This window comes from Cygnus atratus, chromosome 10 (assembly GCF_013377495.2).
Source record: "Cygnus atratus isolate AKBS03 ecotype Queensland, Australia chromosome 10, CAtr_DNAZoo_HiC_assembly, whole genome shotgun sequence".
Taxonomy (NCBI): Eukaryota; Metazoa; Chordata; class Aves; order Anseriformes; family Anatidae; genus Cygnus; species Cygnus atratus.
In genome coordinates, this window is record NC_066371.1 from 14,750,002 (window position 1) to 14,775,915 (window position 25,914).

The window sequence follows — 25,914 nt, forward strand, 5'->3', positions numbered from 1 at the left end:
AAATTACCTTTTAAAAATAGATGGTCTTAGCTGGCTCTGTCCAAGAACACCCTTTTTTGTGGCTGCAAGTTACACTAGTGTTCCAGTAGCAGTGCTTTAGGCTGGGGTATTGCCACAGAAGTCGCCCGGGGCTGTGAACACCTCGGCTGAATTCCCCGCTCTGTGTTAGGAAGGGAAGGCGGTTGTGAAGTACAAGTACAAGTACATACCAGCGGTAGGCAGCTGGCCTCTCTTGGGACATACGATACAGTTGTTCAGCAATTTAAAATAATACTCTGAATCTTGTAAATGTGATGCAAAGACTCCGATAGTACCTGGGGCATTACGCAGCTCTTCCACCAGACCATTTGACTTCTCTCGCCATGTGCAGCATAAAGAGCCTCTTAAACGGGATGCTTGGGAAGCTGCCAGCTGTTGCTTGCTGCCTGCAGACACCATGCCCGTGTTAAGTCTTCCATGGTGCATCAGCGAAGAAAAAGTGTGTGCTGTTAAAGAAAGAGGTTATTTTACGGTTTAAAACAGAAGATATGGCGTGGGAACCTGGAATCCTGCATTGCTGAAACAGTGAAGTGGCGGTGAAGAGTAAACTTGATTCTCATTTCCTCTTAACAACTCCCCAGCAGCGTTTGATTTTGATAGTTTCCTTTAGGTACTGGTATTGGATTAATTTGGTTATATTATAAATGAGTAAGTCCTGATTGCATTCAATTTAACTCCTTCTTTACTTAATCCTGTTGCATTTATTGTCTTTAATATCAGTGCCAGTATAAGTTATGGGAACAATTTTGAGCATCCTGTGCCCATGATCTCCAGATAGCAGAGTATTACAGGCTGTGCTATAATGGTGACTAAAAATCATTATAACAGAATTGTGATATTTTTATATATATATGTGTATATATATATATATGTTGGTGTTTTGTTTTTTTTTACTAGGCATCTATTTAAGAAGAAAAGGATAATGTCATTTCAGCATCATTTGTGTAGTTCTGAATTCTTCGTGATAGATATTTCCGATGTGACCTCTCTGTCATTACTGACTGCAAATGCTCTAGCCATGGGTAAACTAACTTGGGGCTTTACATTATCAGAAAACATTCCGAGAGCAGAGGCAGCCAGCCAGTGTGTGGTTTACTCAAATGGAGAACATGTGCAATATTGCACAATATTGCTAAGCTACTCTTAGGTGGCTGTGTTCAGTGACAACTAAAATCAGAACTCATTACATTTTGAGTAATTTGGATTAAAAAAAAAAAAGTGGTGATTTCATTTCTACTGAGCAGTTCTGTGGCAGCTCTGGATGTAATATCTAGAGCATCTAACTTTGCTCTTGTGCTCTGGTTTGTGCCTTGGATAAATGAAAACTGGTCATATCCACACTGCTCAGGTGTCGGCGTGGCATTGCCACTACTTGCTCAGCTGTATTTGCACATGTGGTAACGGCAGTGAACATGACTGAAGCAGGGAGGTCCGGCAGCTTATGAGCAGCTCTGGGTTGGGCCTCCAACTCTGGGGAAGTGCTTGGCTCTATGTCCTTCAATCCACAGCTGTCTCCCTGGAACTCTTTTTGGTAAAGCTTTTCCAATCAGCCTTACCTCCTGTCTGCCTGCAGGGATCGTGGAAACAGCTGGCCTGAGAGGAAAAACAGTGCTAAATTCCAAATTCCCAGGTCTTTCCCACTGTGTTGTTTCCCACTCTGTAGTGAGGATTACATCCCTCACTTTGTGTTTAGATGCAGCTCTCTCTTTTGAACAGACACAGACACAGACACAGATTTCTAGGTTGGAAGAGACCTCAAGATCATCGAGTCCAACCTCCGACCTAACACTAAGTACTCCACTAAACCATATCACTAAGCTGTACATCTAAACGTCTTTTAAAGACCTCCAGGGATGGCGACTCCACCACCTCCCTGGGCAGCCCGTTCCAATGCTTAATAACCCTTTCGGTAAAGAAGTACTTCCTAACATCCAACCTAAAACTCCCCTGTCGCAACTTTCGCCCATTCCCCCTCGTCCTGTCACCAGGCACGTGGGAGAACAGACCAACCCCCACCTCACTACAGCTTCCTTTAAGGTAACTGTAGAGAGCGATAAGGTCGCCCCTGAGCCTCCTCTTTTCCAGGCTGAACAAGCCCAGCTCCCTCAGCCGCTCCTCGTAAGACTTGTTCTCCAGACCCCTCACCAGCTTGGTCGCCCTTCTCTGGACTCGCTCGAGCACGTCCATGTCCTTCCTGTAGCGAGGGGCCCAAAACTGAACACAGTACTCGAGGTGTGGCCTCACCAGAGCCGAGTACAGGGGGACAATCACCTCCCCAGACCTGCTGGCCACACTGCTTCTTATACAGGCCAGGATGCTGTTGGCCTTCTTGGCCACCTGAGCACACTGCTGGCTCATATTCAGCCGACTATCAACCAATACTCCCAGGTCCTTCTCGGCCAGGCAGCTTTCCAGCCACTCATCTCCCAGCCTGTAGCGCTGCTTGGGGTTGTTGCGCCCCAGGTGCAGGACCCGGCACTTGGCCTTGTTGAACTTCATACAGTTGACCTCAGCCCATCGCTCCAGCCTATCCAGATCCTCCTGCAGAGCCTTCCTGCCCTCGAGCAGATCGACACACGCACTTAGCTTGGTGTCATCTGCAAACTTACTGAGGGTGCACTGGACGCCCTCATCCAGATCATCGATAAAGATATTAAAGAGGACCGGCCCCAGTACCGAGCCCTGGGGGACACCACTTGTGACCAGCCTCCAACCAGATTTGACTCCATTCACCACAACTCTCTGGGCCCGGCTATCCAGCCAGTTTCTAACCCAGCGAAGCGTACGCCAGTCCAAGCCCCGAGCAGCCAGTTTCTTGAGGAGAATGTTGTGGGGAACGGTGTCAAAAGCCTTACTGAGGTCAAGGTAAACCACATCCACAGCCCTTCCCTCATCCACCAAGCGCGTCACTTTGTCATAGAAGGAGATCAGGTTCGTCAAGCAGGACCTGCCTTTCATAAACCCATGCTGACTGGGCCTGATCGCCTGCTCGCCCTGCAAGTGCCGCGTGATGACCCTCAAGATAATCTGCTCCATGAGCTTTCCTGGCACTGAGGTCAAACTGACAGGCCTATAGTTACCCGGGTCTGCCCTCCGGCCCTTCTTATAGATGGGCGTCACATTGGCTAGCCGCCAGTCAACTGGGACCTCCCCCGATAGCCAGGACTGCCGATAAATGATGGAAAGCGGCTCGGCCAGCTCCTCCGCCAGTTCTTTCAGTACCCTCGGGTGCATCCCATCCGGCCCCATCGACTTGCGCACATCCAAGCTCCTTAGCAGGTCGCTAACCATTTCCTCATGAATAGCAAAGGCCACATCCTGCTCCCCATCCCCTTCCGCCAGCTCAGGGCACTGGGTATCCAGAGAACAACCGGTATTGCCGCTAAAGACTGAGGCAAAGGCGGCATTAAGCACCTCAGCCTTTTCTTCATCCTTAGTAACTAGGTTTCCCCTCGCATCCAGTAAAGGATGGAGATTCTCCTTAGTCCTCCGTTTCGCATTGATATATTTGTAAAAGGATTTTTTGTTGTCTTTAACGGCAGTAGCCAGGTTGAGCTCCAGATGAGCTTTGGCCTTTCTAATTTTCTCCCTGCACAGCCTCGCTACATCCTTGTAGTCCTCCTCAGCGGCCCGCCCTTTTTTCCAAAGATTATAAACCCTCTTTTTTCTGCTAAGCACAAGCCGCAACTCTCTGTTGAGCCAGGCCGGTCTTCTTCCACGCCGGCTCGTCTTTGGGCACGTGGGGACAGACCGCTCCTGTGCCGTTAAGATTTCCTTCTTGAGGAGCGCCCAGCCTTCCTGGACTCCTCTGCCCTTCAGAACCGCCTCCCAAGGGACTCGGCCAACCAGCGTCCTGAGCAGCTCAAAGTCAGCCCTCCGGAAGTCCAATACAGCAGTTTTACTGGTCCCCTTCCTGGCCTCGCCAAGAATAGAGAACTTTACCATTTCATGGTCACTCTGTCCAAGACAGTTTCCGACCACCACATCTCCCACCAGTCCTTCTCTGTTTGTGAAGAGAAGGTCTAGCGGGGCACCACCCCTGGTGGGTTCACTGACCAGCTGCGTCAGGAAGCTATCTCCCACGCTCTCCAGAAACCTCCTAGACTGCTTTCTCCGTGCCGTGTTGTGTTTCCAGGATATATCCGGGAAGTTGAAGTCCCCCACGAGGACAAGCGCCGACGATTTTGCAACTTCTGTCAGTTGCCTATAAAACTCCTCATCTGTCTCCTCATCCTGGTTCGGCGGTCTATAACAGACCCCGACCAGGACGCTAGCCTTGCCGGCCTTCCCACGGATCCTAACCCACAGGGATTCAACCTTATCATTCCCAGCCTGGAGTTCCACAACATCAAAAGATTCTCTAATGTAGAGAGCCACGCCACCACCCCCTCTGTGCTGCCTGTCCCTCCTGAAGAGCCGATAGCCAGGCATTGCAGCACTCCAGTCATGGGAGCGGTCCCACCACGTCTCCGTGATGGCAACCAAGTCGTAGCCTTCCTGCTGCACGATGGCTTCCAGCTCCTCCTGTTTGTTACCCATGCTGCGTGCATTAGTGTAGATGCACTTCAGCTGGGCCATCGCCTTCTTCCCCAGCCTAGCCATTGTTTCCCCCGGCACGGCTCCAACAAGCCTTGTTTGAGCCCCGTCCCCCTTCTCGCCTAGTTTAAAGCTCTCTCTATGAGCCCCGCCAGCTCCTGGCCTAGGATCCGTTTTCCGCTTGGAGATAGGGACCCATCTGAGGCCATCAGGCCGGGTGCCGAGTAAAGCTCCCCATGGTGAAAAAACCCAAAATTTCTGTGCCGGCACCAGTCTCTGAGCCACCTATTAACCACGTGAGCTTTCCATGTCCTCTCCGTGCCTCTCCCTCCCCCCGTAGGGATAGACGAAAACACCACCTGCACTCCCGCTCCCTCCACCAATCGTCCCAGCCCCCTATAGTCCTGTTTGATAGCCTTGAGGCTTCTCTTTTCAAGATCATCACTGCCAGCCTGGACTATCAAAAGAGGGTAGTAGTCAGAGGGGCGAACCAGGTTTGGAAGCTTCCTGGTAACGTCTCTGACCCTGGCCCCAGGGAGGCAGCAGACTTCCCTATGCGTGGGGTCAGGCCGACAAATAGGGCCCTCCGTTAAGCCTACAGCACCCGGTATTCCCAGGAGGTCTCCCATCCAAGTACTAACCGGGCCCGACCCTGCTTAGCTTCCGAGATCAGACGAGATCGGGCGTTGCCAGGGTGGTATGGCCGTAGGCCATAGAACATTTCTAACTTGAATTATTTTCATCTTTCCTCCTGGGCAAGTGGGAAGCCAGGCAGAAGTAGACCAGTGGGGTGGTAGTTGAGTGGTTTGGTTTCATTTCTTCTGGGGGAGAGCAGCACACTGGAAGGGAAATGGCCTTTCATGCTCCCGTCTCTAGAGCTTGGCTGTGGCTCGCAGGCAGCCATCACCCTGCTGCTCTCCAAGCCGTCTTGGTATGCTGGGCAATGAGAGGCCTTTGACCTCTTAATTTGCTGCTCTTTAGTCCTGTTTTACATGTGCCACTGGAAGCCCAGGAGAAATCGTCTGTGTTCACCTGTCCAAACCAGACCTTGCATGGTAAGACGAAGGCAAATGGAGTAAGCATCAATTAAACTAAAAGAGAGGTGGCCAAGAAGAAATCTTGAGTGAAACCCACAAAAAATGACTTTATCTTGTATCTTGAGCACCAAGTGAAATGGCCAGGCTGAAGAACCATTGACTTGCTCAAGTGAACAGCTGGCACTGTCTGTGCCAGGAGCCGTGAGGCCGCCTGGCTGTGGCTGTTGCCTCAACTCACAACTCCTGAGCATTGATCATGGCATCCTTGCCACTGCTGGGATTTAGCAAATGGTTTTCCTGCTTAGCCAGAGCAGAAGGCTTAGAAGTGAGTGTTGCTCTGCACGTTGGTGCTTCAAGGCTGATGGCATTCTGCAGCTGGGGGCTCACTGCTGTGTAGAGCTGGCATCTTCAGCATAGCATATACTGTATTTTCCAGGTAAAATCAAGTTTTCTGAATAATCAGCTTCACAGATCTGGTCCAGCTGACTGCATTGTGCAGAATAGTTGTCCAAAGCTGCAGATAGTTCTAGATAACATGTTATTTCCAATTCTGTTTGGTGAGTGCGAAGGGGAGAAAGCAAGACACAACTGAGCCTCAACCAATAAAAGATAACACTGAGTTATCTTGACAATGGACTTTTTTCTTCATCTGAGGAAAACTTTGGAAGACCGGCACTCTGTTCCTGACAGTGACTGATGGTTGTGGCTCAAAGTCTGCATGGCAAAGTGGTTATTGCATTGATTAAAATGTATTTGTGTACCTTGCTGGGGGAGAAAAGTTTGATTTGGTGAGTACAGATGTATTTTCATATTATGCTACTGTATGAATGAAACAGCTGTTTTCAGTACTTTTTGATTGCCATTTTTATACCTGGTGCATGGTAAATGAAATTGTGGTACCTTTAAAAGCAGCTGACATAAAGATTTTCATTTAACACAAGAAGCTAAACTATGTTTCTCCTCTTAGCAATTTTTCCCTTGGAACCAGCGTAGTTACAGTCAGATTTAAGTTCACTTGAGTTTCAGAGGTACCAGACTGTGCTATAGTGTAAACACAGCTGGTATCGAGTGAAATAGGCTTCAGTCTTCTCTAAAGTACACAAGTTCACTGTTAGTGCAATAATAGATGCTTATTTTATTAACTTTTAGTCTGCCTGTTGGCTTCCTTCGCAAGCTAAAAGGGTGAAGTGCACCATATGCCCGGCTGTCCATTCAGCGATACAGGCTGGGAGTGGAAAGCACTGCCAGAGCCTCGCTGAGAAAACAAACCTGTATGCTGGTCATCCAGAGGAAGGAACAGGGGGTTCCTCTCATGTTGTAAGAGGGACAGAGTATCCGTAATGGTGTGCAAACTACTTATAGTGGTTAAAATAGTGGTAAATATGTAATAGGTAAGTTTAACTGCATAGTGGTGCAGGTGAGGTGATGAATGCCAAATCCGACGTGGCCACGTGTATTTCACAGAACTCGAGAATCAGCTTCTCAAAGGCTCCTTCCGTAAGCTGCTGTCTCTCAGTTCCACGTGGTTTTGGATTAAAAAAATAAAATGACACAGTGGAAGTACATCCTCATGATAATTTAAATATAATTCACCTAAAACATCTCAGCTTTGCCTGACAATGCACTGAGTGAACACGTAGAGCTTGTCAGATACCAACATGTAACACAGGCTGAGTTCTGTTGGGCTTGTTGTGCGTTGGTCTTTGAGCTGGGAGGCTGTGGCATGGAAAACGACCGATGTTACCTGTAGCAGCGGCGGTGGTGTCGCTCCCCAGCGTGCTTTATGCGCACTCACAGCGGGTCCTGTGTGAGTCTGGAGCCTGTGCACTGAAAGGAAGGGGGTGGACGGCTGCTAGAGGGCAGTGGGACGCTGCTCAGCGCTCCGGGCAGGTGGGAGGCATGGCTGCTGAGAGAAAACATCTAGCAGGGGGATTGCAAGGCTTCCTGAGCGTTATTTGGGAAATCTGTTGTCACTGAAAGGGCAGTTAACCTGAAAACATGATTCAAGTCGTTGTTTGCACTTTGACACTTCGTAAAACCAGCTTGCGTAGCTCTCAAGTCAGATCGCAGGGGTCAGTTCAGTGACAGTCTGACAAAGCCCAGGCGTCCCACAGGGTGCCGTCAGGGTGGAGCTGGTGCCCCCCGTGCTGTGCCGGGAGAACAGGCGTTACTGCCCCAACAGACCCGGGAGGCAGGGTGCCTTACGTGACAGCCGGGATGGTGCGGCTCTAAGAGGTTTATAAATAACCGAAGTTACAAAATCTCATTCATCTGTGCTGCTAGAATAGAAGGCCATACCCGTGGGGAGCATGAGGTGTGTAGTAGTTTCCTATTAGCACTGAAGAAGTTATGAAATCAGCTGGCATTAGATCTCAATTGATACTGCTGTTCTGGCACAAGCCTGGGCTTTAATGGGGCTAGGGCTGGTGGGAGCAAATCGAGATGAAACGCAGAAACAAATACAATAGAACTTTAAAGTATATTTACGCAAATCAGACCACATGTCACTACCATTGCAAAACTGCTGTGAATCTTATGGAAGTCACGCTGGAATAAGGATGTTCTCTGTGTGCTCCCAGTGCTTGGTAATCCTGCAGCGGAAAATGCTCCTCACTTGGATACTCGGCACAGCTGCGTGGTTGGGGCTGTATGGCAGCACGGCGCCTCAGTCCTTAGAAACAGCTGGACTTCAGTGCATGTAAAGCAGTAAAAGGTGGAGCTGAAGCTTGTCATGTTTTTAGCAGGCTTTTATATCTTTAAGAAAATGAAGCAGCTGTTTCCCTTCTGTCGCATAATGTATATGGTGTGTAACCACTGGAATAATCAGGTGCGTTGTGTTTAGAAGAGTGAGGTAAATTCCTCTCAGTAAGAAAACATTGTTTTTTGTAAATAAGCTGTGGTGAGCACCATCCCATAAATGTAATGTTTTCTGCCTAAATCAACAGTCTTTATAGGTCTCTTTCTGCATGAGCACGTTGTGACTTGACTTTATTGCAAAAATAAAGGTTTTGAATTGGCCACTTTTGTGTTATGATGGAATTTCTTCCCCAGATTTTCATCTGGGGCTGCAGGAGCACAATGTCCAATGTGATACGAATGTTGCTGTTCATACAGTTATTTCTAAATGCTTTTTCCTGCTTTTTGTTCTTTGATGGTTCAGACTCTATTGCAAAGTGAGTGGTTTGTCTCTTGCCTGGAATGTGCCACACTCAGCATTTCACTGCTTCTACAGTTGCAGCCTCTTGGAGCAGGTGGCTTCAAAGGGGAGAATGCAAGGGGGAATTAAGGAATACTTGACTAATTTATGCAGGGTACAGTGTGTGGATTGCACAGGAGTGAAATACAGTTATTTCTACTCCTGAGAGTTTTAAAGTCGAGTTCTGTCAAATATGAGCTATCAAGCAATGCTTACTTATTCTTACCTGTTTGAAGCAGGCTGGAAATAGCATAGTTATACAAATGGTGAGTCTTAGGCAAAGTCATTTGCCTCTGACATTGGGCATATGAAGGAAATTGCAGAAAATTTGGAGATGTCGCGTGCTGAAACCTATGTGAGAATACAGATTAAGATAGTAAGTCTCTTCTCCATCTGAGAAAGAAGATTGTAGAGCTAGCTTTGTTGCTGGTGTTCAGCCACAACTTTCCTTTTTTTCTGGTTCTGCCCATCAGACTTAGTCTTCTGACTAATAAATATGTGTCTTGGTTGTGTTTAAAGTGTATTTTTAGATTAACCTGCTTAGAAAGCATGCCATTTGATGTGACATAATGCCTGAGTGTAGAATGTTTAAGTTCACCAAACATTTGCATCTTTTGCCACGCAGGTAAGTGGCTGTAAAGCTTTGCATCTGAAGCGCACCTTTTCCTGTGCAGTGGATGACTGCAATGAATCCTGAAGCACACGTGTGTTTTGTTGGCACAGAAGAAAGTGAGAACCACTTCACTTAGTCTTATTTGTTAGCATTAGTTCATTTTCTGTATTTTTTTAAGTGAGGCTTTGGAGTTACCCAGAGTCTTTATCGTTACTTCAGAAATCCTTTGGATATCATAATGTGCGCTGGCACAGGCATTTTTAAAACAAGATTCAGATGAGTATGCAGGGTGGGTAAGTTCTCTGTCACGTTGGTGCTTTGCAGCAGGACCTGCTGGACTTGGGTGACCCTGGTGGCTTTCTCATTGAGGTCACCGATGGATCGTGAACCCTCTGGTTCAGCTGCGCCTGGCAAGTCAGGGGAATTTTAGCCTGGCCCAAGTCTCCTCTTTGGTTTTGCTGTATGTGTTTGCTCCAGTGGAAAGTTTAGTGTGGAGCAGGAATGAGCGAGTGGGTGTGGAAATGCCTTTTTGGGGGTAGTGCAAACCTTACTCTAGTTTAATTACATGTGGAAGCTATAGCCAAGGTATAACTAATGCTCCCAAGGCTTTCAAAAACAGGTAGTGGTATAGTCTAGAAGCAAGCATCCTTTTAAGATGCGTTTCCTTGTTTCATGTTGAGGCTGAGCCCTGAGGAGCTGTAATCCTCAAGGAAAGCCTGACCTTTTCTTTCAGGTTCCTCCTCCTTCTGCAACATCAAAGGTTCCCATAGCACATGTTGGGGCAGGATCGTACCTGGACATTAACTGTTAGCGCTTTGCTTTCTGCTCTCCTCCTAGTTGCTTGTTTGAGGAGGCAGGGTGCAGGCGGGAGGTTTCTGGCGGTGCAGCCCTGGCTCAGCATGCGGCTGCATCCCAGTTATGCGAGCAGCCCTGTCCAGGTCAGGGCGCTTTGCCTTGGGAGTACGAGACTGCTCCATCTTTTCATGTCTGTTCACAAACCAAAAATGTAAACTCTACATTTCATCATCATCCAAAAGTGATGGCGGTGCTGAAGTAAAAATCAGGAGGGGAAAAGCTCTGAAAAATGTCTTTTGTTCCAGTTTTCTCCCTCATGCTGATTACTAACAGGCAAACAACTTCTGCTCTGCTCCCCTTTTCTCCTCTGAGGCAGCTGCGCTGCTCGAGTGCTGGGGCTGGAGCACCGAGAGCCAAATGGCACCAAACACGTCCCCAGGCCGCGCAGGTTGCCCTGAGAAAGCACAAGTCACGATGTGCGCAGCCAGGTTGGGCCAGGAGCAGCCAGTAGACTTTTTTTTTCTGCTCAGTCACTGAATTTGTCACAGTAACTGACAAATTAATCAACAAACTCATAATTAACGTCAATGAAAATTTAATTCACTTGTTATTTAAATGATGGAATAATTTCGATGGCAGTGTGTGCAGGGTTTTGTGTCATTGTGCAGTGAAGGCTGAGTGTGGGAAGTTGAAGATAGAATGGGAAAAAAACAAAACTAACAATTTGGGAGGCAGCATACAAATATTTACAGTGTTTATTGTAGTCATGAAAGCTGCAGAGTTCATAGTTGCAGGAGATGAGTAAGTTCTTCAGGACGTTGGTCTCTGAGCCTTTCCTCACATCACAGAGGTACAGAGTGATAAATTTGCTTGTTTGAAGCGAAGAGAAGCTTTAAGCCCTGAAAAAAGCTGGGTGTGTGGTGCTGGGATTGCTGTTGTGTGATGAAGCACGAGAGGTTTTGTTTGCTCTTTGCTTCTGCGAAGAGTTCGTCAAAATGACACTTGTGTAGGCAGCCTGATTTGAATTTTTTCCCCCTATATTCTTTATGTCCATAAGTGCTCACTTTCTACTTGGGGTGCCAGTAAGTGGGCTTTACAGGGCACAAATTTTAAGTGTAAAAAGTATTTGCAACTACAGTGTGTTGTAGGTCAGTGAAATAAATTACCACATCGTTTGCCTAAAGGGTTTCATTTCCTTCGTCACCAACTCCTTCAGGGAAATCTCTAGATCAACTATTTAATGCTTGTAATGGAAAATTTTGTTTCTGAAGCAACTGAATATTTCCTGGTGCTTATTCTTTCTTTCACTTTTTGTTTCTCCGATCCTTAGGTTTGGACAACATTGCAACAACTGCTTTACCCCTGTTTCCTCCCTCTCCTCCCGCTTCGCCCCATACACCCAATTTTGTGTGTGCCATGGGAAAGAGTCTAACACCCTTCCCTTCTTGGAGCTTTTCTTATCAAATTTAAGGTTTTTAGGCAGGATATAATGCTTCTACGGTCAGGGAATTGAGAGGTGCTCAAAAATTATCTTTTCCTTGTTGTCTGAGGAATATTCTGGTGTTCGGCTCTCAAATCCAAGCAACACAAAGGATGAAATGGTGCTATTTACAAAGCAATACTCTTATCTCCACAACCAAAAATGCTGAAAAAGTTGCTAGTACCACTGAGTGAGCCCATGCAGCAGATAATGTGTTCTGAAACATGTTCAAAATCCCATGGTCTGGAAAGAAAGACTGCTGAGGATCTGCCTAGCTCAAGATTACAGAGTAAGATTCAAAGAAGAAAAGCTCCTAATCTCCCTTACCGGTTGCGTTTGCAGCATGTGAAGTACAAGCTGATGTCTTTGTATGTTGGAGCTGTCACTGCTGCATTGCTGTGCGAGGCTGCAGGGCTGTTGGCCTTTGCAGCTAAAGCGCTTTCTTAGTAATAATAAATCCAAAGCTGCAGTGCCGGCAGGCTTAGAGGTGTTAATTTAATTTGCAAATATATCTTTTTGACCTGCTTGGCATAAGCCCATTCTTCAGGGAGTCCTCCCCACTTTGGTCCTCGTTCTGCTTAGCAAATGCTTGCGCCGTCCTGAAGGCTGGTTCTCAGTGATGTCTGCTTGCCTCTGCCTCTATAGCACTGCCTTCCTCTCCTTCCCATGTGGACGGTTTGCATTGCAGAAAGCTGCAAGTCACAGCGTTGTTCTGCTTGGCAGCTGGACAGCCTTGACACAGCCCACTGCCACTGTAACCTTACTGCGGTTCATTGGTGTCTTCATCTTTGCCTTGATCCCATGAGAGTTTGAAAAAAAACCCCATCCTCCTCTGGCATAGCGCCTCCTCTAGTTTAAGTCCAAGGATTAAAATTAGCGTGACTCTGGGAATTGGTGGACGCTCCTTAAAGTGCAGGATGCCATTCTTCGGTGGAAAAGAAAGAGCTTGCACAGATAATCTACAGCACAAAGCTCTGAAATAAGTTCTGCAAAATTAAAATTCAGGTGGGGGTTATGCAGATTGCCTTATTTGAATATTTAAATCTTCTTTAGCTTTTTGATGACTGCTTTATCATTGTTTTCCATATATATGCAATGATGCTCATTTACAGCCTTCCCCAATCAGTTATACAGCAAATACCACTGCTATAAATAAAATGTCATTTGCAGGAGACAGTTTTGTAAGTTAAATGAGCAAGAAAGATTCCCTTTGAAGAAACATTAGCCATCATCAGTTGGTCAGGATTTTCTCTACAGGATTATTAAAAGGGGTGGCTGAAATGTGTGTTTTCCATTCCCTTTCTTCCCTGATAGTGGCCTGGGAGTACTTTGGGTTTTTTTTGGTAGTGTTTCACAGCAGTTGTCCTAAAAGAAGGAAAGGTCTGTGGCTGCAGTGGCGTGTTTCAGCTCAGTCACTGCAGTGCTTAGCTCCAGAAAGGAGCAGAGCCGCTTGTCGCCATCCCTGATCTCTGCCATGGTTGCCGTCTTAATCCTGCCGTCTCAATCCTGCCGTCAGCTGCTGCTTCTCTTTAGCAGGAAAACTAATTGCTCTCTTTTTTTTCCAATTCTTTTTGTTTTCTTGGCCAGGTCATACTTGGGCTTTTTTAGTTCTTTTTCCTGTCTGTATTGTCTACTAAATAATGCAGAATTGTCGTCCGGGAGATATTTCTGTCTTTGCTGTTACTGTTTGAACGGTGTCAGTAAAGTCAAAGTTGTCACCACATGGGAAAAATGCACTTACTTTTGCTGTTAGGATCTGAAGCAGCAGTAGTGTCAGACAAACACCACTTTTGCAGGTCATACAGCCACACATGAACCGCATGCCTGTGGTTCCTCCATGGGCGCTCCTGCAACTGTGGGGAAATTGGTTGGCCTCCTCTGCAGTTTGTCCTCTTTTGTGTGGAGTGATAGATCCTGCGCTAGGTTGGTGAATCGTTGTGAATCATTTTTAAAGTAACCTAGATTAGGTTAGTTTGAGGTGGTTACACACAAGACTTCCAGCTTTACAGGCACAGTGAATTTTCGTCAGCAATGTTGTCCTTGGCAGCTGTGGAGCAGCTCATGTCAGAATGCATCTCTTGGTAACAAACCTGTAGCTGGAGTGCAGTAAGCTAAGTAACCTGAGTGTGCAGTAAGCCTGTGAAACAGGATGGGGATCAAAGTAAAGGTAGGACTACCGCACTCGAACTGCAGAGGGCTTTGTCTGAACTGTTAGAGGTTAGGATGTAGAATAAGCTGCCTCCAACACTCTTTTGTTAAGGTACGTTTAAATACGCATCGTAGGAAGCTGAATCTTGTCTCATCTAGGATTTCTGACTTGATGTAACAATCTTTACTCAAATAGTTGAGTTAGAAGGATTATATGTTTAATAAAGAAAGGAATTAGAAGTTCTGGTATTCACGTTTGGAGACCCAAGTAAAGGTCTCCAAAGCCTTTAAGATGTCTTGCTCATTTAGATGTACTCCCTGTCGGCCCCCATACATAACAGAACTGTGGTTTAGTTTTTCAGTTTCCCCCATTTTAAGTTGGTAATTCAGTCATGCTTTTGCTTTTGAATCGGGGAGTTCCTCTGAGTAGGAAATCATTATAGTCCTGTCAAGGCCTGATGCTTGGATGGCAGCGTGCTTCCGATGTTTCCCTTTGGTGCTCCTACCAGGGGAAAGAACAGAGAACCTGTATTTATGGAAGTGAAGCATGCTGTTATTCTGATTTTCTGCTACCGAGAGCTCTCCTTCTTATGAACATCATCTGGCAGGGGAACATCTTCTCCTTGCAGGAGAATACAAGCCCTCCGTTTTCAACTACTATGGACATCTGCTCCATCCTGCTGTGGCGGTCCTCTTTCTCCTCCTGTCGTGCCATCTCGAAGCCAGCTGAGGAGCACGTGCCGTGCTGGGCCCTGCGCGGGAGCAACAGCGGCCAGGAGGAGGAGGAGGGCAGATGCAGCCCCTGCGCGGCTCCTGTCCTGTGCGCTGCTGGCCCCAGGGAGCCTGTGGGGAGAGTTCAGTGCAGAGCGGGGGGATGCGGACGCTGTGATGGCGCCGGCACCTGCTGTTTGCAGGGTTGTTTGCTCGTGTCCCAGTGCTGCTGTGGTAATAAGGCATTGCCTGTCACAGTAATGAAGCACAGCAAGATTAAACTGTAAAAATAAGAACCTGTGGCATGGAAGTCCTAAAATGCTGCTGAATTCTGAAGCCTGTTTTTGTGAAGAAAAAGACTCAACAGGCCTGGAGTCCTGACCCTTAAAGGTTTGTAGTCTCATTTACTCCTGGGTCTCATCTGTACTGAGAAAGTGCTTATTAGCATTTCTGAAAGCAGGGCCTGAGCTCTGGAGGTCTTGGTGCTGAGGCGCCTTTGTAGCATGTATTCAGCGTGTGCCGAGCGCGGCTGACACTTTTGCAGACCCTCCACCTCTCATGTCCCACATGCAGCAGCAGCTGGGCTCCAGCACTTGGGTTTAGTTGGTAGGCTGAGGCTTATTTCTTGACAGTAGGTAATACTCAGTCCTTTCTGGGGAAATTGAGCCTTGGTTTCACACCTTCTGCAGCCACAGGTTGCGTTTGCTTTGTTTCCCCGCACTCGCTGCCCAGGTGTATGTTAACTTCTGCATAAGGAAAATGGTGACTTACGACTTTGTTTTGATCCAACTCCATACGATGTGATGAGTGTTTTTGATAAAACAGTGCAGTGTCTTACTTGCTTCTGCAGCTTTTATTTGTAATTATGTTTTTTTATAGAGCCACTGCTTGTTAAAATAGGCTTTCTGTCTGTTGGATAGCAGTTTGATTTGCAGTTGCATCTGTCTATGTAGAGTGTATGTGTGCTTAAAAGCAAATTAGTGTGCATTAGTGTGCTTAAAAACAAATAACAGATTCTTAGTTCTTCTTGTTGTTGTTGTTTAATTGAAATGATTTAAACTGAATATAGTACAAAACCTGCAAACTTTGAAACCAGCTCTTTTCTATTTTAATTTTCACTCTAGCCCACCCTTGCGGATTTGGCTGCCTGGGACTAGTTGCTTGCTCAGAGACGACCAAGACTCTGTGTCTGCAAGAAGTACAAATGAGATGCTACTCTCCTTGTTGCCCCCAAGTATCAGTGACAATATTTTATAAATACAAACCTAAGGTTAGACTATGGAGTCTGTTTTTAAATGCAAATCCAGGAGAACGGCTGTAATTTCACAAATGGTGAGCGCTGGTTAGGATGGTGATGGAGTTAATGGGATCTGTAACTGGGTGTACATGTGTTGACAAACAGGTTTAGCTCCTAACCTTTAAACTTGTGTATTGGTGGGGTGAAAGGAAATGTCCTTGGTGTTAAGCTGGGCTTGGCTGTGGATCTCAAATGGCTGGAGCTGGTGTGAGCCCTCACTGGCTGATGGGACCTGAGTTTATCCTGCGGTTCTGTTGGCATTCAAGGGAGAGTTCCCCTTTCCATGTGTAGCCTGTGGTGTAGAAGCTCTTCTGAGAAATGGGTGTAATATATTATTTTCTTTCTATATTGTATATTATTTCAATGACACAACAAAGGAAGTAAGCAAATAGGAGTATTCTTTAATATATCAAAAGCATTTTACATGATTGACTTTCTTTTTTAATGTCATGTTTGCAGAGTACCTTCCTTCCCTCTCCACTTCCTCCTCCTTTTATTGATGTGTTGTCTGTAGTGGTGGTATCCATTAGATGGTTCAAGTATAGTTTCCCTGGAATGAGGAGTTCAGTTTCAAAAAAGGATTTGGAAAATGCTGCAGGGTTTTTTTCCCCTTTGCATGACTTGAGCTTTGAGGCAAGTTGAGTGTCCTGCTAAGATTTAATTCAAAGACTTTCTTATAACATATGCACAGATTATAGGAGTCGGCAAAGAGGACTTGTTTGAATAAATCAAGCCTCCTAGCAGTATTATGGAGGTATTTATTACAACTTAGTTAAGACTGCATTGACCTTCATACTTTATCTGCAGGACTGATATCCTTCATGCATTGAAATTAGTTTCCAAATCTGTTGTTCTAACAGATAAATTTTTGCAGAGTCACTGGCAATTTTAATGTTTCAGGCATTTAAAGATGATTTTTTAATCTTTATTAATTGCCTAAAAAGTATGTGCAATCAATGTATTTTTTTGGTTTAAAACAACTTCCAGATACTGGATAGCTGAGTGTTATATTCGTAATTGTATTTGTCTGTTGGTGCTGGAAGTGCTCGTGCTTGAGACCACTGAAACAACCTGGTTTTCTTTCTACTTTTGGAGCTAACAGTTGTTGCGGTAAGCTGTTTTCATGGCATTCTTTTCCACCGATAGCTCTTCCCAGGTTGCTGTGTAGGTTTCTGTATTGAGTATCTCAAGTCCTGCCACTAGCTCAGAGTTGTCTCTTGAACAAAATTGAGTGAGTGAGCATTTATACTTCAAGTCAGAAGAGTAAGACTGGGTGGTGACTGACAAAACATTCAGTTATTTCATTTTTAAAATCTAAACCAGGATATTGTACCCATTTGTAATGCACCTACGGTGGGGCAGGTGAGAAGCCCGGTGTTTCACAGTGCTGTGCCTTGTGGTATGCGTTTCACTTAAAGGCTTCTCAAACCCACCTTAGAGGGTCCCATACCCCAACGGCTCTTACGTTGCTGCTGGCAGTTTAACTCTTGCGTTTCACTTTCTGTTGGGCAGCCATCTGCGTCACGTCAGTATGTCATGGGGGATTCGATACTTAAAGTGGTGGGGATTCAGGTGTGGAGGCAGGAGCCATTTCCTTGCTGTTTGTCAGCTCTACTTTGTCTCGTGATGACTTTTACTGCATGTTCCTGGCAGAACATGCACTTGTGCATACACTACCTGTCTTTAGACAGAGGGTTAGAAATTCTAGAGCCGTTATCTGGTTCTTCGGAGCACCAAGAATTTCGCATCCCTCCTTCATCTTTTTGTCTAGATTCAGGCAAATGTTTTCGTGCTGTAAGGTAAGCAATTAATAGAGTTTTGCATTAAAATGGAGAAGTCTATTCTGGCTGTTTTCTTTATTTGCTGATAACCCCCCGTCTTCTTGTAGCCTGTCTGCTGGAAAAAGGAGCTGGAGAAGGCAGAATAATGCTAGAGACTTACTGATTTGTAAAAAACAGAACCTTGACAAAAACAGTTGCTATCTTAAATGTTGCTGAATCGAACCAAGCAATTCCTAATAGCTTCTGTTTGCAAGCAGTTATAAATACAAGAGAACTTTTTGGGACACCCTGTCGTGTGTTGTTCCCTGGTCAAGTTGAATGCTCGGCACTGAGTTCGCTGGGACCGGAGCAGTGACTTCCACATTCTCACCTGGACTTGACGTGCAGCCCTGTGGAGGTGGCCTTACCAGCTGGGTAGCGCAGCACGGGTTGGAAAGACAGATCCCGTTCTTTGTTTAGCCGGAGCTGAGCATTTCCACATTTATTAACCAGCCTTCCCATTTTTAAGTGTGTTGCACAGCTGGTGGTGCTCTGTTGAGGGTCGGAAGCAACTGGACCTCGGGCAGGTGCTGGGGTTGGAAAAATCGCTTAAATTCATATAGCCTCAATGAAAGAAGATAAATGCCAAATGTTGCATCAGTGGACCTGGGTTAAATAGATTGTTGTTTTTTTCTGTGGTGGACTAGTAGCCCTGTTAAAAGGTTAAGTGTACAAGCCTTGATCCTATTTTGTGACAAAAGGACTCTCCTTTTCTCCCCGTTAAACATTTTTATCCTAATAAAAATGCACATGCACATACAACATTTCCACGTCTTTGAGGCAGAAAGGATTACCAGGGTTGCAACCTTTCCATCTGCTGCCAGGTTTTTGTTTCTTGGTCTGTGCAAACCCAGCAATTTGCTCTATTATCCTGACGCGAGGGGCTCCTGCCGAAGTTGGCCAGTGCAGCAAGCTGCCTGCCTCGACTGCACGCGCGGAGGCACCATGCCTCGTGCTGCTGGCGCCAGCCTCCTGGGGAGGCTACACAGGCAGGGAGGCTGCACAGGCCGTGCTGCTGCCTGCTGAGCTGAGGCCAGATCCCTTTCCTTTGCTACAGCCAGTGCGAAGCCTCTGCTCAAGGGTCGCGACGTGCCGCTGGGGCATTGCTCTGTCAGCACCTCGTAGGGGTGCCTCTCCAGGACCTGAGGGCATCTGCGCCTGAAGAAGCGATGCTTTAAATGTGTGTTGGTAACTTACTGCTCTGCTTCCAGCAAATCCCAGGGTTCGGTGTTCTGCCCACGGGCCTGGGGCGAACCCCGGGAAGTTGGCAGAAAGAGTGGGGTTTTCCCTAAGCCCTTGGGACAGGAAAACACGTGCATTATTGCAAAGGAGCGTAGCGGCGCTGTGCAGTGCGCTCTGCACGGGCTGACCCGACTGTCCTTCGCGGGTGCTTGCAGCGCTGTTGTTGCCTTTGTGTGGACAACATGCAGCGTGCTCCAGAGCCAGGTGAGTTACTGTGAGCCCAAATTGCTGCTGATGGCTGCATTTGGTGTTCTTCCCAGCACATCCTTTGCGCCATTTATATTTTCCTGAGAATTTCTTTGGAAATACAAGAAAGTAAGGTTTGCGTTCTTCAAATGCAGTTCTCTGGAGGAGTCTTGTTCTTGCTGTTGCAGTGGGGGGAACAAACAGCTTGGGGCTGGCTTTTAGGGAAATGGGTTTACTGGAGAAAAGCACAGAAATGTAAGGGTGCAGCTGCGAGGGCTGCAGGTCAGCCACAGGAGGTCGCAGTGTAGGTGTGGTGGAGGGATATGCTAAGTTTTAATAGTTAATCAATCTAACTCTGGTGATAGTGGGTTCTATTTGCATATATATATATGTATGTATACATATATATTTATAATCCTCACATTCAATGGGTTGTGTTCACAAAGGCCATGCAGAAGCTGTTCAGATAAGAACACTTGCATGCACTCTTGGCAGCCATGAAGATAATAGGGATCCTGTGCCATGTCTTCAGGAAAGCTTTCCTTGAGAAGAGCAGGAGCTGAGTGTTGAGACAAACACAGATCTTGTCCTCACAAGTACAAAAACCAGATAGGTTGTCAAGAGTAGAGGCTTCCTAAAGAGATCAGAGCAGTCTTTATGTGAGAAATTCTGAACGCTTTTAAAGAAATAACAAATTCTCCGGAAGGATGGCTTTAGGTTGCTGCTGCTGGCGTTGTTGGCCAGAACATAAGTGCTTATGGCTGAGTCACCAGGCGGAGCTGCAGGGCAGGGGCTGGCGAGCAGGACGCTGTCCCCGGGCCTCGGAGGGCGGAGCACAGCTGCATGACTCGATGGTAAGAGACCGCTCAGGGATGCGATAACTGAGGGTGGTGGACTCAGACTAGATTTGGTCACAGTTGGTCTAGCAACTACAAAAACCATGGAAGCAGAGCTACCACTGTTACATATTTTTTAAATAGCAGAATAATACTGGAATGTTTTGCTTTTGTAGTGGGGCCACCAACATGCTATCAAGATGGCCTAAAGAAAATGTTGGTGGTCACACCTCCAGTAAAGGATGAATTAGCGATCTGTTTGTCACTGATAAATCCTCACAGAAGCAAACAAATACGCTCCTGTTTACAGAGCCACTGTGCCATATGTATATGTAAAAAAAATACTTCAAAGAACTGGAAGTCCACCCAAAGTTTCTGTCTGTATTGGACAGGAAAATTTCTTCAGCAGCTGTGACTTTAGTGACATTGGTAGCATTTTTATTTCTTTGTCATAGAAGCATCAAACTTTATTTTGCCTATCTGTAGTTGACATTCTGGGCTTTGCAGGGCTGTCTTGGAAAGATTTAGAGTGTGCTAAGAGTGCTGAGCTAAGGGATCTGTGGCAGATAGTGGCTTTTACAGGAAAGAAAACTAGAACTGTGTTTTCCTAGTCACAGGACAGCACTTAAAATGGCTTGAGAAAATCAACATTCCACCATAAATTGGAGCTAGTGAGATGTCTCACACTTTGTCTTTTGTTTGCGGACGGTCAGACACTAGGGGAGCATATGCTTGTCAAGTACTTTGCTTATAGAGCTGACGGTTGGAAAATCTGTAAATGCTGGGCTTTCAACTGATGGTGCCTAAAGACTAAAGGACAAGAAAGGTCTTAAACCCTGTCCGGACTCTACAATGCTTAGAGAACCCGGAGCGTGCCCCAAACCTAGTGTCCTGGAGACCCCTTCTTGGAACAGCAGGATCCCTGCTATGGCTCCCAGCAGGGAGAATGACAGGAGGATGGGGCACAAGAAGAAAAAGAAGGCATAAAAGCAGGTATGTAGAATGCTGTGCTTCCCAAGCAAAGAACTTGAGAGCATGGTCATCCTCGTTGAAAGCTGCATATGGGCCCTCTGGTGCTGTATGCACAGAAAAACAGTAAAACAGAAGAAGTATGCACAGTAGAACAGGAGCTTAGAGAAGTGCGATTGTGGTTGCTGAATCACAAAACACATGAGGAGCAAGAATCCTACTCCATGTGGCCGGTTAGCTGGGGGGGCTGGTTTTGTGCGTGCTGTGCACAGTGTGGATGGAGTGAAACAATCCTGGACAGGGGAAAGGAGAGCGAGCAACGCCTCGGCAGCAGCTCTGTGGGGTTCAGGCGAGTTATTTGTCCGGATGTCACCGAGGTGGTTGTGCAGACTTTTGCTGATCTGTGAACTTGAAATGGTTCCTTACCGTCACAGATCTTCTACTGTCAAAAGATTTCTTCTACTGAAGGCTGTTCTAAATATTTGCTTGCTTTTCCCTCTTTCAGTCCTGGTTTTGAGGATGAGATTTTTCAAAGAGGGCAAATGCCTCCCGCTGATGTGCTGTGCCTGTAACTGGCGGTGTCCTGCTGAAAGGGCAGTGGGCTACCTGGCCTTGACATTTTCCCCCAAAAGAATGTGGCTGTTTTCAGGAAACACTGACCTCTAATTCAGGGGATTTGGGTGTTTCTGTACTGTTAGTGTGTTGTTACAAGAGAGGGAATGAAGCCTGCACTGAGCAGCCTTGTAGCTGATAGCTTGAAAGTTTTCTTCAGTGCTGGAGATCTTGGTTCTGATTGACAGATTTGCTTTCTTTTTGTCTTGTGCTGAAAATATTAACAAAAGGAGTTTGCAGCTACTGTGACGCGAACCTCACCAGTATACCTGTAATGGATTGCATAAAAATGGTCATGGGAAATCAAGTACTGCACATTGCAAGTGGACTGAAAATAAAGTTGGCTCCTACCCGAAGTGGTTTGTTATGTTGGGTTCTGGTTGTGCTGTACAGTTCTGTTGAACAAATTCTCCTGCTTAAAAACAAGGCTGACAGGAGAAAGCTAGTTTCAGAAGAAACATTTCAAAAGAAGCTGTCATCCTAGAGGATCCTATCTGATTTTTGGCGCGCTCTTTATCAGTGACAGTTGGCAGGGGCTCTGTCGGGTTGGAGTCCCTTTGTCCTTGCAGAGAGTGTGAACGTGTCTTCGTAAGGGCTGATGTTCTCCACAGAGCTTATCTCCTCGGTGAGAGACCCCATGCAGCTGCATTTCAGCCAGCTTAGATCTGCGGCCATGTCGATAAGGCGTGTGGTGTGCGAGCACCCGTTGTGTGCAGGTCCCTGATCCCAGCGTGTCCCCCTTCACCCGTGGCACCCCAGCCTCATCGTGCAGCCAGTGAGGCAGCTAGTGCCTTGTCATGACTGACTGCAATAATGTTAGATTAGGGAAACAGTGTTTTGTTTTTTTTAAAAAAAAAAAAAAAAAAAAAAAAGGCATGAAGCTGCCTTTCCCCACCTCGGACCACGTGCCAGACCCCCCCAGCATTGAGACTGGGCTCACTGGTGTGCGTGTTGGTGCACACCTTCCTGCCCGTGAAGGAAGAGTCTCTCCACCCAGCTAATTGTGTCATAGGAGATGCAGATCTTAACTACAGAAGAGCTTTTACGATGAACTCGTGCATTAGTAAGATGAATAGGGAATAATCACTGAAGGGGTCACTGTGCACAAGGAAGCGTAAACACTCATGGTTGTTTCCTATTTATAACCACACGCCGAGAAAGGCTGCTGCTGCTGGGCACTCGCCTGCCCCTGCTTTGTGCTAAATGTTGTTCCTTCTGAATGTTTGTTGGACAGGAGAGTGTAGCAGAGGGCTGCTTTTGTCCCGAGTGGTTTCTCTGCTGAAATGCCAGCAAGAATCTCTACTGTGAACACTGGGCCTAATCAGAAGTTGTGCTGAGCAGGGCACGGTTAAACCACAAGCATGAGTCTCACAACAAAGAATTTGTAATAGAAAGCCTTAGATGAAGTGCATGTGCTTTCTCTCCTCATAAGGAATATGTAATTAGTATATCTTTGAAGTAAGAAAGCATAGGTATATATGTGTGAATCCTCTCCTCCCCACTCCAGGGTATGCTCCAAGGATAATTAAAAGGACCTTTTCTTTTGGTCCTGCTTCGGCAGTAGATTTTTCTCAGTGGCCGAGCTGAAGGTTTCAGATGGTGAAGAACTTCTTCCCCTGCTCTGACAGACCTCTGCAACAGGTTTCCTGCCTGCCTCTGTGGAGTGAGGCTCCCCCTCTGCAGACACCGGGTTTTGAAGGAGATTTTGCTGGATGCCTTTGCATGAAGGAATGTGCTGAAACCCGATCCCTTCTGTAGCTTCTTCCCTGGTCCCTAGGAGTATCGCATGTCCCCGTTGTCTCATGCGCCTTTGTTTTAAAATAATATTAAGCCTCAGACACCAGCTGATTTACTTTAATTCAACATCCAACTTATGTTTGATTTCTTTTCATATTCAAGTGAGCCATCTGGCTTTAATGAACTGTAACTGTTTTTAATGCTGCCTCCAGTTGCTAACATCTGAATATTTCATGCGCTGAAAGGAGGTTTGAAATGCAGAAGTGAGACTGAAGAGTCCAAAGTATTTCCAAATCAGCTCTGTTCCAGCAGCACTTGAGCTCCCCTCCCCTCGAGGTTTATCAAAAGGTAATCTTTGGGGTGGCAAACTGCAAGCATCAGCCATGGTGGGTGCTAATTGCAAGTACTCTCAATGTTGTGTACATAAAATACCAGTGCTGCTTATGAAATCCTGAATAACCACCCAACTTGGGCAGAATATCAATCAACTTCAACAGGAGCTGCCAGGATTTGGCATCTTCTAAATAAACAGCCTCTTAATTTTGGGGGGGTGTTTAAATATTTCCTCATTGTAAACAACAACAACAAAAAACTAGTTTTACGTCATGTAGTTTAGTTCTAGAAGTTAACTGGGAGCTGGATGCCATAAATGAACAATATCTTAATTTCAGTTAAATTTCAAGGGTACTTTGCCAAGGTTATACTGATGGAAACTAGTGATATATCCCTAAATTTGCTGAGCTGTGTGCTTCACTAGTTTTTTTCACAGCATTGCCTTTGTTTTGGCTTAGCAGAGTGACATCTGATAGACTTCCTATAGGTCATTATCAAGAAATACTTTGATTAATGATAAAAAGTACATCGTTGGTTAGGTCTTCACTGTGTGCCAAGCATCATGCAGGTTACCAGCAACCTAATCTTGTAGTGCTAGAAGTTTAGATCGAATCTGTCTGCAGAGGGAAACCACCTTCAGCAAGGGTGGTCAGGGAACACCGTGGCTTTGGCTTTCCTGCACAGTGCTGTCCTGAGAGCATGGAAGGCAGGTACGTAAGAAACAGGTGGTGGTTGTTGGAAATTGCTTTGTTTCTCTTAAGCTCTGCTAAATTTCTCAATAAATCGCTCATAGGGACAAAGCTGAATTGGGAGTTCACTGATGGCTTTGTGGGTATCCACCAAACCCAGACTTTCTGAGCTGGAGAAGAGCAGGTTGGGAGCAGTACTGCAAAGACTGGCAGCTGAGTTCCATCCAGTAGCATTCCCGAAACTGTAAAGAATAAAGCCGTATAAATATCTTCTACATGGTAGGATTTTGTTGCATTATACCCCCATTTGAAAGGAGCTCTTAATGAGATACTCAGTCTTGCACGTGCACAGATTTTTGTTCCTCACTTGGTAATGGACGTTTTCAAGTTGTTAGTTCCAGAGAACTTCCTGCACCGCTGAGCAGTGTCGGTGGATATTTCTTTATTCTGTTCCAGTTTTTGTTTTATTTTTGTGTGTGTGAAGCTCACAGTATTGCATGCAGGAAAGCCCAGCTGGGCCTCTCAGTGTTTTGCATTGCAGTTCCCTAAAATTTATGCCAAAAACAAGCTCAGTCTACAGAGCAACTTTGGCATCTCCCTTTGAGTTAACACATGACTTGAGTTTGGTTGGACCTGCAGCCATCTAGCAACCTGGATGCTCCATCATCATGCTCAGCACACCAGCATTTGCAGCCTGCTACACTCAGTATTTTACAATTACACCATGGAAATCCTCCACTTACAGGCAAGTGATTGTCCCGCTCTGCTCTGCGCTGTGCGGCCTCACCTCGAGCACTGTGTGCAGTTCTGGGCACCACAGTACAAAAAGGACGTGAAACTGTTGGAGAGCCTCCAGAGGAGGGCTACAAAGATGGTGAAGGGCCTAGAGGGGAAGACGTATGAGGAGCGGCTGAGGTCACTGGGCCTGTTCAGCTTGGAAAAGAGGAGGCTGAGGGGAGACCTCATCGCGGCCTACAGCTTCCTCATGAGGGGAGTGGAGGGGCATGCGCCAATATATTCTCTCTGATGACCAGCGATAGGACCCGAGGGAATGGTGTGAAGCTGTGACAGGGGAGGTTCAGGCTTGGTATCAGGAAGAGGTTCTTCACCGAGAGGGTTGTCACACACTGGAACAGGCTCCCCAGGAACGTAGTCACTGCACCAAGCGTGGTGGAGTTTAAGAAGCGTTTGGACTGTGCTCTTAGTCATATGGTCTGAATTTTTGGATAGACCTGTGTGGAGCCAGGAGCTATACTCGATGATCCTTATGGGTCCCTTCCAACTTGGGATATTCTGTGATTCTACTTTGGGAGAGGTTTTTTCTTCCCCTTTGGTTTTCTTTCCAAGTTCTCTGCCTCAAAACGGGGGAGACACATCCTTAAGAACGTGCTTTCCACGCAAACCCTGAGAGCCTGAAGATACTGCTATCACAAGTGACAATGACGCTGCCCCTTCCGTCCCCGAGCCTGGCGTTACGGGAACTGCCTTCTCTGGTCACCCTGATAGACTGCTGAGCAATGGGGCGGGCAAGCTGGCCACCTCAACTTCCCTTTAACAGAGCTGCTTCTTCAAAACTCTTCAGTTTTTAACAAGTAGACAGATTTTCAAAGGAAAAAACATGCTGTTAGATTTTTTTCA

General features: G+C 46.4%; 1 protein-coding gene and 1 non-coding gene across 2 annotated transcripts in view; one reads left to right on the forward strand and one right to left on the reverse strand.

The window, feature by feature from the left end:
- The window catches only part of SFMBT1 (Scm like with four mbt domains 1), a 77,642-nt gene that overhangs the window by 16,773 nt on the left and 34,955 nt on the right, over positions 1-25,914 (forward strand). The window lies entirely within an intron of this gene.
- On the reverse strand, positions 5,168-5,286 carry LOC118248303 (5S ribosomal RNA). The gene has a single exon (XR_004778711.1). It is a non-coding gene; the product is annotated as a 5S ribosomal RNA (ribosomal RNA).